Source organism: Giraffa tippelskirchi, chromosome 10, assembly GCF_054371585.1.
Source record: "Giraffa tippelskirchi isolate mGirTip1 chromosome 10, T2T-mGirTip1v1.2.pri, whole genome shotgun sequence".
Taxonomy (NCBI): Eukaryota; Metazoa; Chordata; class Mammalia; order Artiodactyla; family Giraffidae; genus Giraffa; species Giraffa tippelskirchi.
This window is the reverse complement of record NC_137284.1, coordinates 18,999,061-19,009,169: the sequence shown is the minus strand read 5'-3', so window position 1 is coordinate 19,009,169 and position 10,109 is coordinate 18,999,061.

Genomic DNA, 10,109 nt, shown 5'->3' with positions numbered 1-10,109 from the left:
AAGTGCACTCCCTTTGGTTGCAACTGAGTGAGGAACATCACAGAGACTCAGAAAGAAGATCAGGTCCTGACTTAATCTCCCTCATTGGCCCTCATGAACTGGACTGTGGGGGTGTCACAGACTGGCCCTGCCCCCGTGTCCCCCTAGCACCTTCCTTAAACAGTTCTGAGGAGTAGGCAAGGCAGCGAGGCATCCAGCACAATGCGTGGCTCAGAACAGGTGCCTCCCCAGCATCTTCTCTAGGGAGCCTGCTCCTTGAGAAGGAGAGAGGACCAATCACTGAGGCTTCCTGCTGGGCTTGCAGCCAGGAGCTGGGGGAGGGGCTGAAGGGCCTGGCAGGGAGGCCCATGCTCCGAATCAGGACAGTGGTGGGGTGCTTTGGGGGGATGAGGGCAGCTTCACGACTGGGCAGGGCCATCAGGGCCCCCAGCCCTGTCCTGGACTCAGGACAGCGATCCATGGCTGACAGTAGGATGATGCCTCCCAGTTAAAAAAACTTGTTTATGCTTCTGAACCATTTGTGTCTGCTCAGATCAGAAGAGAGGGATTTGCAGGAAAAGTCCTTCCCTAGAAAGAAAATTAGGACTCCCTCATCTGGCATCCCAGGCATCACTTCCTCGCTGCCACTTAAACCTGGAGGCCTGGACTTGCTGGTCCCTCTGTCGAAAGCCTCTTCTGATCTCTGGTTATGGCTTCTTTCTGACTTTCTGCCAGGAAGTCTCATCCACCTTGTTGCAGGCTATATTCTCTGACCCCCCACCTACTAAAACTTCACCCCCTTCCTCCAACATTCCTTTCACTTATTTTTACCTTCCTGACTATGTTTTCTTTTGAGCACTTCTGCCTAACATACTCTAGCAAGGCTTGGCAAATGATGGCCCATGGACCACCTCAAGTCCACCCCTGTTTCCATAAATACAGTTTTATTGCGGCACAGTTGTACCTCTTCCTTTATGTGCTGCTTTTGTGCTGTAACAGTGGAGTTGCGTACTTGCGACAGAGACCATATGGTCCAAAGAGTAAACTCTTGATTAACTAACCCTTCCCAGGAAGTTTGCTGAACTCCTGCTCTAGTTAATTTATATTATTCATTTTCGGTCTTCACGACTAGAGGTTGAGTTCTGTAAGGGCAAGAAATTTTGTCTATCTTCTAAATTATCACATTCCTCCTGACCTAGAATAGCATGATAATTATCCAGTAAATACTGACTTAGTGAACGCTGTTGAAAATTCTGCCCCTTGGCAAGGTCCAGCTCCAAGACCCCCTCTTCATGAAGCATTTCTTATTTTCTAGCCAGAAATATGCTCCTTCCTGTTTGCTTCATGGTGCTTTAGTTTTACCTTGGAGCATAGTGATTTCTGCACAAATTTCATTTCTCTCATGAGGCGGTAAGCTCCAGGGGTCACCTCCATGATGAAACCATCCTTTGTCTCCCAAGACAGAATCAACCCTCTGCCTCTCTGTTCTTCTTACAACATCTATGGCTGCCCGTGGAAATGGCATTGCAGTGTCTGGCAGAGACAGGGCGCCTGCACTTGACTGGGACCCTCGTGGGCAGGGACTGGGGGCTTGTCATCTCTGCCCTGGCATCTAACACCCGGGCTGTGTTCACTGTGTGTCAGGTTCTATGTGGGAGGTAGTCAGTGAACACAGCTGGGCTTCCCCACTGAAACCCTGGTAGCCTTCCTACTCATCAGGGCTCTGTGTCTGCAGAATGCAATGGGCAGAAAAAGGAACAGGGCTGAACCAGAGAACACCGCATTCGTGGGGCTGGGGCAAGTGCAGAGGGAGCCAGAAGCGGTCAAGCAAGGAAGGGAGGGGCCCCTCTCTGTCCAGCACACTGCTATAAAGAAGTATCAATTTTTTCAAACCAATCCTCCCTTGAATTCCTGGCTCACATGCTCTGTGGGATCAATAAATAATTGGGGCTGAGAGTACCTAGCACCTCGTCTTAAGCAAGGACCCTTCTCCATGCTTTAAAAATAAACACCTTTGGGACTTCACTGGTTGCCCAGTGGTTAGGACTCCATGCTTCTATTGCCTGGGGCCTGGGTTCAATCCCTGGTCAGGGAACTAAGATGCTGCAAGCTGCAGGTGCAGCAAACAAACAAACAAACAAACAAAAAATCAGCAGAGACTTCCATGGTTGTCCAGTGGCTAAGACTCCATGCTCCCAATGCAGGGGGTCTGGGTTTGATCCATGGTCAGAGAACTAGATTCCACGTGCTGCAACTCAGACCCAGTGCAGCAAGATAAATAAATAAAATAAATAAATATAAAACAAAACAAAAAAGGTAAAAAAAACCCTTAAAAACAAATAAAATAAAGGCTCTAGTAGAGCAACTAAAGCAAACAGTATTTTCTACTCTTTTAAACTGTGATCTTTTTGAGAAGAGTGACTGTTATGTGTTTATATTCTTAGCATTTAGGCCAGTGCCTGATTACAGAGTAGGTGTTCAATTAATTTTTGTTGAACTACATAAGTGACCTAATATGATATGAAAAAGGAAGGGAGGAGAGAAAGAAGGAAGAAAGGGATGAGCACAAATACCTGCTGGACTTGGAACTCAGGAAACAACCTCCCAAACCAACAAAGCACTGAGATACTTTGAGAGAAGGTAAACACCAGCACAGTTATCGCCCCTCCCGGGGTTCCTGGGAATTTTCTTTTATGCATGAACACAGTTGCAGGAAACTAGACTCTGATCTGATTTGCTTCACGAAGCTTTCTGATTATGAAAGGAGGCATGGAGAGGTGTGGGCAGGCTCCATGGGAAAACGAATTGCTAGGGCTGCCTGTTTTGAGCCTCTGTGTCTTGCCTGTTTCTCAGACCCAAACCTCCTGCAGAGGACAGAGATGAGACCACACCCTCCCATCACTGACCCCATGGGTCACCTAAGAGACAAGTGAGGAGAAGAACCCGACCCCAATCTCACACTTCAAAGGTAGGTTTCTTCTGCCCTGGCCAGGGGAAAATAAGTTTCCGTGTAAGATTTCTTGTATTAAAAAGCAGAGACATCACTTTGCCGACAAAGATCTGCATAGTCAAAGCTATAGTTTTTCTAGTAGTCAGGTATGAATGTGAGAGTTGGACCATAAAGAAGGCTGAGCACCGAAGAACTGATGCTTTTGAATTGTGGTGTTGGAGAAGACTCTTGAGAGTCCTTTGGACAGCATCAGACCAGTCAACCCTAAAGGAAATCAACCCTGAATATTCACTGGAAGGACTGATGGCTGAAGTCGAAACTTCAATACTTCGGCCACCTGATGCGAAAAGCCAATTCATTGAAAAAGATCCTGATACTGAGAAAGACTTAGGGCAGAAGAAGAAGGGGGCGGCAGAGGATGAGATGGTTGGATGGCATTATTGACTCAATGGACATGAATTGGAGAAAACTCCAGGAGATAGTAGAGGACAGAGGAACCAGGTGTGCTGCAGTCCATGGGATCGCAGAGTCGGACATGACTTAGTGGCTGAACAACAACAAGATTTCATGTTTCCATCTCCTTGAGGTTGGCCCATTTTCTCTATACCTTAAACACCCGTGCTTGTGGTACACGCGCATCATCATAATGCAGGCTCCTGGTTCAGCTCGCGCGCGCACACACACACACACACACACACACACACACAGGCAGACTTGTTGTCATAGTTCATCCCTCTTATGGATAAGATGCAGAGTGAGTGAGCAAGCAGATGGGTGCCCTGGAGGGTCTGAGCCATGTCACTCCCCATTAGCCTTCTTCAAAGACCCAGACAGGATCTGGGAGGGGCTGCTGCTGAGATGGGTGGGTTCTGTGAATTTCCAGCTGGAGTGAAACCTTCCTCCCCCTGAGGGCTGGCGAAGTCTCTCCGGCTGCTCAGTGGACACGTCATGCCAAGACTGAGCCCAGGTGTATGCTTTTTCTGCCTTTCTTCTCGAGGCCTTTCTTTCCCATTTCGAATTCCAATGAGACATCTTTTGAATGCTGAGTGTGAGAGGCAAGACCAAGCCTTGCTTATATGCCGAGAGTTCTTCCTAAACTAACCTTAATAATAACAACTCTCCTGCATTCCCCTTTAACCTAGATCAACCAGTCGATTCATTATTTCTTTGATGAATATTTATGGCATCGTGAATTTGCGCTAAGCAGTGTGCAGTGAGTGGAAGCGGGAGCTTTCATTCCTGCTTTACAGATGAAGAGACTGAGGTTCAAAGAGGTGAGGAATTTGCCTAAAAAGTGGCTGATTCAGGAATCAAAGGCATGTCTTCTGGTGTCTGCCTAATCAGCTTTCCATTTTATCAAGGCTTTAACCAAAGAGGGGAGGACACAGGGGGGTTCTCTCCTAAGCCTGTAGGTAACCACTGAGGCTCAGGCCACAGGGACGTGTGGCTGGGTGTGATGTATATGGGAGAGAACAGCACGGTGCTGGCTGTGCCATGAAGGATTACTCTCAAGGAGATGTTACTGAGCTCCAGAAACTTAACATCGGTGTCAAGAGATCAAAGCTATGATATCTCTGGTGGAGCGTGCTATCAGGAGAGATCAAAGCAAAACAGAAGGCTTCATTTTGGTGCCCTGTGCATGAGTGGCCTTGACTCACTGACACCAGCACAAAGCAAACCATACGATATAGGAATGGTGCTAACACTCACCTGGGCTTTTTTTTTTTTTTGGACATCTCCATGCATCTCATTGTTGCCGGTTCGTAAACAAAAGCATTATCACGCCTGTCAGTTTGCCCCAGTTTGCCTGCAAGCTGCCTGGCCCTCCCATTTTCTTCTGAGTGTGGATGTGCTGCACTTCATAGCTCTACTGTCTTCCTAAGAATTTGCCTGGCTTGGAGGCTGTGGCGGGATGGACTGTCAGGGCATCGACCTCGCTGAAAGACCCTGGGAGTGCATGTTCAGAGCTGGTGGTTTCTGTCCCTGGGGCCCTGCAGACCACCTCACTGAGCACCCTCCCTCCGATTCTAAACCCGCTGCCCAAGAGTGGGTCTCGAAGGCCCTTCTCTGGAACCCTGAGGCTCCAATGAACCCAGTTTGATAACCATAGAGATCCTCTCATCAGTTTTTTAAAGCTCTGACATCCAGTGATTCTAGTGATCCTAAGGGAGCCATTATAAATCCCTTACAGTTCCATGGAAGAGCTCTGACATGTTTTCTAGAATTTTCTCTCATAAATTGCCCATCATTTCTTTTGGAACTTCTCTGGGACAAACTTTCAGCTTTGTGGAAGAGCCTAGACTTCTCAAGATACCTCTTTTTGCGTGGCTCCAGCCTACGTTTCCAGCTTCTTTTCTCCACCCTGTTACTTCCCTTCTCCCTCTGGACCGCACGCCATTCTGAACACACCATGCATCTGTGCCTCCATGCCATTGCTTGTGCTGTTCCCTGTGCTAGGAATGTCACCCTTTCTACCTTCTTCCTGGAAAACTCCTACACATCCTTCAAAGCCCGGCTCAGATGCCCCCTCTCTTGAAAGGTTTCCTCTCTTTCTCACCCACTTGTATAGGGCAGTCAGCTGTCTCTTCCTCTGAGATGCCTTATCCTCTGGGTCAACTCTATCAGAGTCTCAGCAGGGAATATCATGGCCGATGTAGACAAGCCCATCTTCCCCACCTGACTAAGAGCTCCCTGAGAGCAGGGCCATAGTTCTGAATTCCCAGTGCCCAGCACGGAGCCTCCTAGGGAGAAACTATCAATACATGAATGTGAAATGACCAAGAAAACAGCCAAGGCCTATGGACAGCAAGTGTTTCCTAGAGGAGGCGGCCGCTGGGGGCCTCCCACGTGGACACTTCCTGCATCCAGCAGGCTGCTCGTCCCCCTAACACTCTTCCCCCTGGATTCGCAAGAGCTCAGGCTACCTCTCCTTCCTCCCTTCCATGCTCTCTTGCAACACGTTCTCCACCAGAAATACAGACTTTCGCCTCTGATGGCCTCGGCCTGAGAAGACGGGCCTCTGAGCTCACAGATCTTAAAATGAAAACAAGGACGTAAGCAGACAGCCGTGCCCTGGCTTAGCGCTGAGTCTCAGTCTGGAGGACTTGGCTTCTGTGAGGCTCAAAGCCCGAGAGCCGAATAGCCCCTGCGGCCAGCCTTCCCGCTCTGCACGCCCCCTCCTTCCGCCCCTCCGAGTGTCTGGCCGTCCCACCCTGGGTGAGCTGCGCTCTTCTGGTCCTCCTGCTAATCTCTTCGTCTGCCTCACAAAGTGGAGAATTCAATTTTCTCCCCAAAGAAAATCAGATTTGACTTAGCTCAAGCCATTTCCACAATTGCTGCTGAAACACAGTCTCCGTGAGGACCAAAGGGCCGAACTGGTAACTTCCAAAGGGGGTGGGGAATGGAGCGATGGGGCACGACTGTGTCTGGGTGACTCACCCTGCACGGATGCAGATGGAGACACCTTCAGGCTGCAGGAGGCTGACCTAGAGCCCCGGGTCCCCCACGTCCAGGGGTGAGGAGGCCCAGAGGGACAGCAGGAGCATGGAGTGGGGCCACCCCAGGTGTGAGCGCTTCTCCTGCAGACCCCACGCCCCACAGCTCTGAGAGTCACGGGGGCAGGGGCAGAATCAGAGGGGCTGGAAGTGACAGGGCAGTGATGCTCAGGGCAGGGCCACCAGTGGATGAGGTGGCCACCACTGCAGGGAAGCCAGCCCCCGTGAAATAAACATGACCACAGAGGACCTGTGAATAGCTATGTGCCCTGGGGTGAGTCACTCAAAGCCCCTGAGCCTCAGTTTTTCCCTCTGCAGAATGGGTATGGGGGTGTCACATGGTTGGCTGTCCTTCTGTAGCACCAATGTCACACCCACCATAATAAAGTGAGGTGTCCATGGATGCATTCTCCCCACTGGAGTGTCAATTCTGGACAGGCAGGGTGTGTCTTACTTCCTGCTCTATTCCAGCAGTAAGCACCCTGCTTGGCCCATACGCAATTTGGGGGTGTCGGTTCACGGGAGCTGACATGATACAGCTTTGACTGCTGGCCACCTGTCGGACACAGTTATTAGTTTCCAGGCTGAGTGATCCCAACATGGGACCCAATAAACCCTGGACAACCTGGACTTTGTGTACAATGGAGGAGAGAGACAGAGGAAGACCTGAGCACTCATCAGTGGAGGAAGGGCTCTTAAGGATTTAGGGACTGGTCTGTCTAGTAAGTAACCTAGTCTTCTGCACGAAAGATGCTGTACCTGGTCCCCCCCCCCATGCCTTGTGCTGACTCCTAGGTCCCTCCCCTCTCCCACAACTCCTGCCCTGATCTCTCGTGGCCCCCATTCCCAGGGTACTGTCTGTATTCAGTGAGTTAAGCCCAGGCTCCGAAGCTTTAGGGATGGGAGGAGAGGTGGGGGCTGGGTCAAGCAGTGGGCTGTCCAGCTGCTGGAGTTGTTTGAGAGCAGGTGTGCATGTTTGTAGGCTTACATCAGGCCAGGGAGATGGGTGTCAATCCCAGGCCAGGTAAACACAAGCTGTCCCTCTCCTCTCCTCTTACCTGAATCCTGCTAGAATCGTAGGTGGAGCAGAAGAGCTGCTGGACAGAGGTCAAGCAGGGGAGACAGACATCTGAGAAACACAAGACTCCCCATTTAACGCAAACCCTAATTCTTTCAGGGTCCCTTGGACAACATGGAGATAAAACAAGTCAACCCTAAAGGAAATCAACCCTGAATATTCACTGGAAGGACTGATGCTGAAGCTGAAGCTCCAATACTTTGTCCACCTGATGCAAAGAGCTGACTCATTGGAAAAGAACCTGATGCTAGCAAAGAGTGAGGGCAGGAGGAGAAGGGGACGACGGAAGATGAGATGGTTGGATGACATCACCAACTCGATGGACATGAGCTTGAGCAAAGTCTGAGAGATAGTGAAGGACAAGGAAGCCTGGTGTGCTGAAGTCCATGGGGTCGCAAAGAGTTGGACATGACTTAGAGACTGAACTACAACAATTCTTTCAGGGAAGAGGGTAATGCATGAGTAAAGAACGGAAAGAGAGAGCAAGAACAGGAAAGGACAGAGAACAGTCTAGGGAGGGTCATCTTAGGGACGATGCTGGAGAGACAGAAGGTGGGAATTTGGTTCATTTCACCAGGTCGCTGCAGTGGAACTCACAGGGAATCAGCGGGTCAACAGGGCTTCTCCTCGCTGCTTCAGGAAGCGAGTTACCTTAACACACCCAGGGTTCTCCTTGTAAACACAGGGCGGACAGGAAGACCGGAGCCGTTCCTGGCCTCCATTTGCTGGAGATAGCGGGGGACATGGGGGACAAGCTGGTCAGTGCTCCCAGGTAGGCAGGGGCCTGGATCCTGCTGTGGCCACTGGGGGAGCCCAGGGCAGCACTCCCGGGGCAGGAAAGAGCCAGCAGTGCAGCCCTCTGGGCTCACCTCTGTATTTTACGAGCTGGGGAGGCAATCAGAAGCCCAGGGAATCCCGGGTCAAAGGGGGAACCTTTTCGCCACTAAGAGCCTGCACGTCTGTCCTGCGCTGTGAACCTTTAACAGATCTTTCACGTTCGCTCCAAAAGCAAGCCTTTGAGGTATCATCCAATGCTTCCCACTTCCCTTCCTTGACATTTCTGTGACATTTCCTCTGCAAACTCTCTTCCCCAGTCATCTTTCTAGAATACTGTCCTCCTGATCCTCCACTGACATCTCTGTGTCTTCTCAGTGACCTGTCCTTCCCCCCAGCTGCTTAAATGCTGGTGTCCCTAGGATCTATCCTCGCCCCCTTCTCTCCAGGACGCCCCTCCTGGGAACAGCCTCATCACTCCCTGAGCCTGAATCTGTGTCCTCCACCCACACTTGGGCTCTGACCCTCAGCCCCTGGAGCCAACTTTCTTCTGACCCCTGCAGCGGGGGACACACAGGCCCTTGGGTGTGGTGTGTCTAATCAGCCTGATCACTGTTGCCAAGTCTGGTCTGTCCCCTCTCCTCCCCATCTCAGTGCATCTTTGACGTCTCCTCACTGTCCGCTGAAAATCTTAGGGTCATCCTGGCCTCAGCCCTTCTCCTCACCCCACACATCTGTGAGTCCTGAGTCCTCCTCAGTTTGACTCCTAAATGTGTCTTCCATGTGTCTCCAGCTTCACCCCATACTCAGGATGAAAGTGAAAGTGTTGGTTGCTCAGTGTCTGACTCTTTGCGACCCTATGGACTGTAGCCTGCCAGGCTCCTCTGTCCATGGGCTTCTCCAGGCAAGAATACTGGAGTGGGTTACCATTCCCTTCTCCAAGGGATCTTCCCAGCCCAGGGATTGAACCCAGGTCTCCTGCATTGCAGGCAGATTCTTTACTGTCCGAGCTACCAAGGAAGCCCCATACCTAGGATAGCATCACCCTTTGCTTAGATGAACAGTTCTTACCCAGAAGAAACTTTGCCCCCGTGGGGATCATTGGTGATAACTGGGAACATTCTTGATGATCATGACTGAGTGCCGGGTGGGTGAAGGTCAGGGATATGGCTGAACATCTTATAACACACGACAGCCCACATCTCTCAAGAATTTTTAGTCCCACCCAAATGTGGATTGCACAGAGCTGATAAAACCCTGGCTAAGATGATGCCATGTTTTCCTAACTGGTCTCCCTGACCTCAGGCTCCTCTCTAAGCCACTTTCTTCATTGCTTCCTGAGAAAATTCTTAACCACAAGCAAATCCATCTGCATTCCTCCACTTCCCAACTTCTTAGCATACAGTCCTTCCTTGGGATCCATGGGGGATTGTTTCAGGAATGCCCCCCACCCCCAACATACCTAAATGCCCAGATGCTCCAGTCTCTTATACAAAATGCCCTAATATTTGCATATAACCTACACACACTCTCCCATACACTTTAAATCATCTCAAGAGGACTTATAATACTTAATATAAAGTAAAGTGAAAGTGTAGTTGCCCAGTCATGTCCGACTCTTTGCGATCTCATGGACTGTAGTCCACCAAGCTCCTCTGTCCATGGAATTTCCCAGGCAAGAATACTGGAGTGGGTTGCCATTCCCTCCTCCAGGGGGATCTACCTGACCCAGGGATCGAACCCAGGTCTCCTGCATTGCAGGTCGATTCTTTACCATCTGAGCCACCAGGGGACTCCAATACAGCAGCTGCTCCAACATGGCTCGTGTGTATTC